This window comes from Tachypleus tridentatus, chromosome 4 (genome assembly GCF_004210375.1).
Source record: "Tachypleus tridentatus isolate NWPU-2018 chromosome 4, ASM421037v1, whole genome shotgun sequence".
NCBI classification, from domain to species: domain Eukaryota; kingdom Metazoa; phylum Arthropoda; class Merostomata; order Xiphosura; family Limulidae; genus Tachypleus; species Tachypleus tridentatus.
The window spans coordinates 16784856-16791335 of record NC_134828.1 but is presented as its reverse complement, the minus strand read 5'-3'; positions in this window follow the sequence as shown (position 1 = coordinate 16791335).

Sequence of the window (6480 nt, the reverse complement as noted above, 5' to 3'; positions counted from 1 at the left end):
AACTCGTTATTACTTGTCACTGCCGAACAAGTCAGGGTTGTGCTCCTTTGTATTTGTAATTTCTCTTGGTAAGTTGACTTTTTTTGAATAAATTATTTCGTAAAAGTGCTTCATTTTCGTTCTCGTATTTATCAATATGTTAGCCTTATTCTTGGCAAATGTGGAAGATTGCATTTCATCCACTTAAATCCATTACTCTGGCGTAGAGATTTCACATACAAATCGCACCACCTTTCCATGTTTGCGTTCCATAAGTCATCTAGTGTACGAGGACAACGGTGACTCGATGCTCGTTTTGATTGTCCGACCGTGAAGGCATCTATAGTCACTTAGTCGCATGGAAAACCATGATTTTTTTTTTTGTTCCTTTAGTTGTTTGAAGTATGCGACTTGAACGGAAGGCACAGCCGGAATCCTTTTCTTGGTGAATCGATACACCGTAAGTCTCGTTTACAGATTGAAACTACTGTCGATTAGTTTCCATATTGTTGTCTCTGACACATGGACAGCTTTTGCCACTTACTTTTGCCTTCGTGGTTCTCACCTATTCCAAAAGTTACCAAAAGTTAAACAGCTAGACTGTTGTTCTTATACATTACGTTCCACCTGGTCTTAATATCAGCTAGGATGTCACGTGATTTGCATATTCAAAATTGTTTCATTGTGAAATACTCAAAGCTACATTTTTGCACTTTTAGAAACCGTACCAAATCTGTTAATCTAAGCCTTTTTTTCAGTGTTGACAGATTTGTAAAAGTTTAGGTTTTTAATATTTTTTATCTAATCTATGAAGCCTTTGTTTTGAACTTGTTTTTTTTCTTTTTGTGTCTATGCCTTCTTATAAGTAACTCTGCCAAAAAGTAAAACCATTACCTTAACGTAGCTGAAGTATCTATTATCTGTTATACTGTGTGTCGCGGGTTCGCGCCCGCGTCGCGCTAAACATGCTCGCCCTCCCAGCCGTGGGGGTGTATAATGTGACGGTCAATCCCACTATTCGTTGGTAAAAGAGTAGCCCAAGAGTTGGCGGTGGGTGGTGATGACTAGCTGCCTTCCCTCTAGTCTTACACTGCTAAATTAGGGACGGCTAGCACAGATAGCCCTCGAGTAGCTTTGTGCGAAATTCCCAAACAAACAAACAAACAAACAAAAACGTTATACTGTGATGTAACGAATTAAAACATTCATGTTAAAAATACAGGCCAAGCAACGTAAAATACATGTTATTGTGTATTTTACAGATAAAATTTCGTGGTATCATTTAATACAATTTTTTTTTTTTACAAAATAATTAAAGATGGATGACATTATGCTTTGATGAAAATTTATTTTGTTACAGAAATTTCACGGATGTTAGTTACATAAAAGTTACCCTATTAAAGCATATGCCACGCTTAATTTTAATATACCAGAGGATTTGTTTGTTTGTTTTTGAGCGCAAAGCTACACAATGGCTATCAGTCTTCTGCCCACTATGGGGATCGAAACCAGATTTCTAGCGTTGTTTTAACATCAGTTGTGCTTCCAGATGTAAAACGATGTTGTTATATCACATTATAAAGGTTTTCCAAACACAATCGTACAAATGTATTCACCATAGCTCACTTTCAGTTTGATTGTAATTAAATTCAACATAAGGCTACTAAATGGGCTATCTGGTGCTCTGCCCACTCACAGATATCGAAATCAAGTTTCTAGCGTTGTAAGTGCGCAGACACACTGCTGTGCCACTGGGGCTATACTAGAGGAAAGCCAGCCAGTCAACGGCACTAAATGCCAAGCTATCGGCTTACCCTTATTTGAGTAAATGAAGGTATTTGACTGTCACGCTTACAACGCATTCATGGCCTAAAAACATTTCTGAACGAGGATGAAAATATTTATCTTGTTCCTTGTTGTCCAAATGTATTAATGTCCTTTATCAGCAGTCTTTATTGTAAAAGTTTTACATATTCACATATCAAAACCTCATATTAAATATATTTAATCATTTTGTTAAAGTGTCATGGATTTTAATCTTGTTTGCACGATTTATTCGTTAAATGAAATCATTATCGGTTCTGATAACATGTTTTTTTGTTCACGTTTCTTTTTGATAGCACATTTCTTGTTGTTTTTTTTCTCATAACACGATTCTTGTTTTTGATCACGATTAAACAATATTTTGCAACTACATAGAAGTAGGGGGTTCGACTCCAACCAAATCAATAGTGTGATTATAACAAAGGCGTCCACAGAAATAGACACTTCGAGGGAGAAAAAAAGATTTTCCATCAGCAGATTAAAACGTCGTTGAAAATGTTCGACGCTAGATGTCGCATATTAAAGATACTAATTTTTTTTTATTTTTTTTTTTTAAATTGCCATCAGATAAAAATCATTTACCATATCTCAAAATCTTTGTCGGAAAGTATTTCACGGTAGAATGAAGCCCGTAAACATAATATAGAGATTTTAGTGGCTTTTTTTTTTCTTATTTCTTTTTTTATTGCCATAAACTGCAAGTTTAGTGGCATTAAATAATACATATAACGTTGTAGTAAGTCATATTATTTACTAGCGTTTGACATAGATAATGGTTAACTTTGGGGTCGACTGGTGCTAAGTTTCCCCTCCTTACTCCATGGATCATGAAAAATTAAAATTAGCCCATTGGTGTTTGTAATGAACTGTGAAGATGTATGTTGGGCCACGTTATAACATACAGTAAACAGAAGTTCTAACATGACTTGTGATGTTATAGTTTACGTTAATATTATCAAGTTTCCCATATTTCGTCCTTTATTAGTGATCTATTGTGCATTATATGTCGTTCATCAACAGAATTTTAAGAAACGCCACGTGTTAGTATATTCATTAATATATTATTGTTATAATAGCACATGGATATACGTATATGTTTACGCGTTGTTACTTGTGCCAAGGCCAAGCGTGTTAAAGCGCTCGATTCGCAATCTGAGGGTCGCGGGTTCGAATCCTCATCGTACCAAATATGCTCCCCCTTTCAGTTATGAGGATGTTATAATGTTACGGTCAATCCCACTATTCGTTGGTAAAAGAGTAGCCCAAGAGTTGGCGGTAGGTGGTGATGGCTAGCTGCCATCCCTTTAGTCTTACAGTGCTAAATTAGGGACGGCTAGCGCAGATAGCTCTCGTGTAGCTTTAAGCGAAATTAAGAAAAAACAAATACACTTATGCATTTTTTTACTTATGTATTAATAAATTTATAACTGACAATAAAGACAAGTTACGAAATTGAATGAATACACGTAGAAGTGAATATAATAATAATAAGATAAATTCAGAGAATAAAGGAAGGTAATTCAAGCGTGGATCAAAACACAAAGAAACTGATGGATAAGTCTAAACTGACGGATAAGTCTACACTGATAGACGAACTATTAGATCCTTAGATAAAAACAAAGAACACACATGAAAGAGATAAAGACGGTTAAATGCGTTGTTAATCTTTGTCCTGATAACACGTTTGATGTAAAAAATCTAAGAATGTGATTCATATAAAAGCAGACCCAGTGTTAGTAAATATAATTATTGGAATAATTTTATTAACTAAATAACTAAAATAAGTTTAGTTTCTCGTTGAATCTCACGCAAAACTACGCGAGAGCTATCTGCGTTAACCCTGTCTAATATAATAATGAAAGACTAGAGGGTTTGTTTTGTTTTGTTTTTGAATTTCGCGCAAAGCTACACGAGGGCTATCTGCGCTAGCCGTCCCTAATTTAGTCGTGTAAGACTAGAGGGAAGGCAGCTAGCTAGTCATCACCACTCACCACCAACTCTTGGGCTACTCTTTTACCAACGAATAGTGGGATTGACCGTCACATTATAACGCCCCCACACGGCGGAAAGGGTGAGCATGTTTGGTGCGACGGAGATTCGAACCCGCGACCCTCAGACTACGAGTCGAACGCCTTAACCCATGTAGCCATGCCGGGCCAGACTGGAGGGAAGACAGCTGGACATGAACTCCCACTGTCGAACCTTAGGTTACCCTTTGGTCAACGAATAGAGGAATTGAGCGTCACATTATAACGCCCCAACGGTTGAAAGAGCTAGCATGTTTGATGCGGGCCTGCGATCCGCAGATTGCGAGTCAAGCGCCCTAACCACCTGGCCATTGCCAGGCCCTACTGGAAAGAGAACAGACAGTTACTGCTCTATAGATACATCTTTTGGTGAAAGAGACCCACGATCTTTGCAAATGGTAACTCGCGTGTATTGAGATACGGAGAAATGCTAAGCTTCCCAGAGTAAACAGACGATACGGTGGATGAACGTATTATCTGATTGTGACAGTCACTTTTCTCCTTCTTCTAACATCTTGTGCTCCATTTCTCTTATTAAGCGAAATAAGTTTTTGTTGCTTTGTTTATCGCGCAAGGATACACAATGAGCTGTCTGCGTTGTGCTAACTGCGGGTATCGAAACCTTATTTTTAGCCTCATACGTCCTCAGACTCATCGCTGAGCCATCGGGACCCGAAGAATGAGTAATAAAAGATTCAAGTATTGATGGTTGAACACTTAAAAATGTTGTATATTTAGGCTTATGTTTTAATAGTTTCAACACGTGTTTATTGTAAAACTCACATTGGCTCAGCACACATTACATTCTTGTATATTCTGTCTGTCCTCCTGATCGTTTAATTGTATTTTTGAACATCCTATAAGTTTAGTATAATATGACGTTTTCTATTGGTTTCTAGACTGATCCTAAGAATGTTCAGAAAACTGTTTTTTGGAATGTTATAGGTGATCGAAAGTTTACATGTATTGGTTTTCATAACGTCTTGATATCACTGCAGAGATTCAGAGAGAAATACGAAAGTGGTTAAACCATTACTATTAGCAAATATTCTGTGTTAAGATAACTCGTTGGTGTTTAGACAATGCCTGTGATTCAAATATCCCTCCGTTTCCTTATGAAAAAACAAAGAGAGATTGGATGCAAGATCTCAGTGTTGGAACATTGGGTAAATATATGGGCCATTACAATCTTCCACTTGTTTTGTAAGATCGGTGTGGAGACTACAACTTTGATAAAACAAACGTGAGGCACCATATGCTGCACGTGACGTTATGACAGTGTCTTTTTCACTAGTTTTTCTCAAGTTGTTAACATACTTTCTCATCAGATCCAAACGTTCCCTTTTCACGGAACTACCTCTGAATGTTATCAAACAACGAGAACGAATCAGCTGTACGTATCTAGCACAAGCATTTTTATTTATCTTAATAGAGTTTTAAAACACAAAACGTATCCTCAAACTGCACTATATAAAGCTACGAAACAGATAAGTCACACAATAAATGTGAAATGGAACAGTAATTACGCGCGGAATGTGTTACAATCACACCGAAACTTCTGGAATACAAACAATGTATGCGAAAGAAGAAAAAAACCTATATGATCTTTGATTAAAAGCTATATTTTCCAAGTGGAGATCCTTTTCCAGTTCTTGACTTACCTGCTTTGTTCACAAATGGCCCGGCATGGTCAAGCGTGTTAAGGCGTGCGACTTGTAATCTGAGAGTTGCGGGTTCGTATCCCCGTCGCGCCAAACATGTTCGCCTTTTCAGCCGTGGGGGCATTATAAAGTTACGGTCAATCCCACTATTCGTTGGTAAAAGAATAGCCCAAGAGTTGGCGGTGGGTGGCGAAGACTAGCTGCCTTTCCCTCTAGTCTTACACTGCTAAATTAGGGACGGCTAGCGCAGATAGCCCTCGAGTAGCTTTTGCGAAATGCAAAAAACAAACAAAGAAACATTGTTCACAAATAAATCATTTACAGATGGCGCCTCGGTAAACATGAAGGTAATTCTAAAATATCGTGTACTTTTGAAACATCTGAGTTATGGGAAAAATGCATTCGAAATTTAAGATAAGTGCAACAGTCAGTCTGTTGCCAGACCACAAAAAGATAGAAACAATTGCTAAAAATTTCGAATAATAAACAACAGAGTTGCTTAACCACAAGAATAAATAACGTGTTTCTATACACATATGACACAGGATGTCAAGTTGCGATTCCGACAAAAATCTGACAACGCAAAATTCACCTATATACACGCAATATAAAACTATGCATTCTATATAAAATACGGTTGCATATCTTTTTAATGTCGTACATGACTATCTAGTGTTATTTTAAAGAAACTAAAATACGAACAACATGCGATAATCACCAAGGAGGTCAAATAATTAAAGGTCAAAGGGTCAGAATTCGTTTTTCTATACGTTCACAAAATTCTGCATAGTTTTGGACAAATACATATCAACTGGTTATATAACTGAACTTGTTGCGCTATCATCTAAGGTTTCACAAAATATAAACTTTGTCTTTGTATTTTACAATATAATATCTAGTTTTCCCTGTTGCAATGGTCTGGCCAGGTGGTTAAGGTGCTCGACTCATAATTTGAAGGTGGCGAGTTCGAATCCCTGTTGCACCAACAT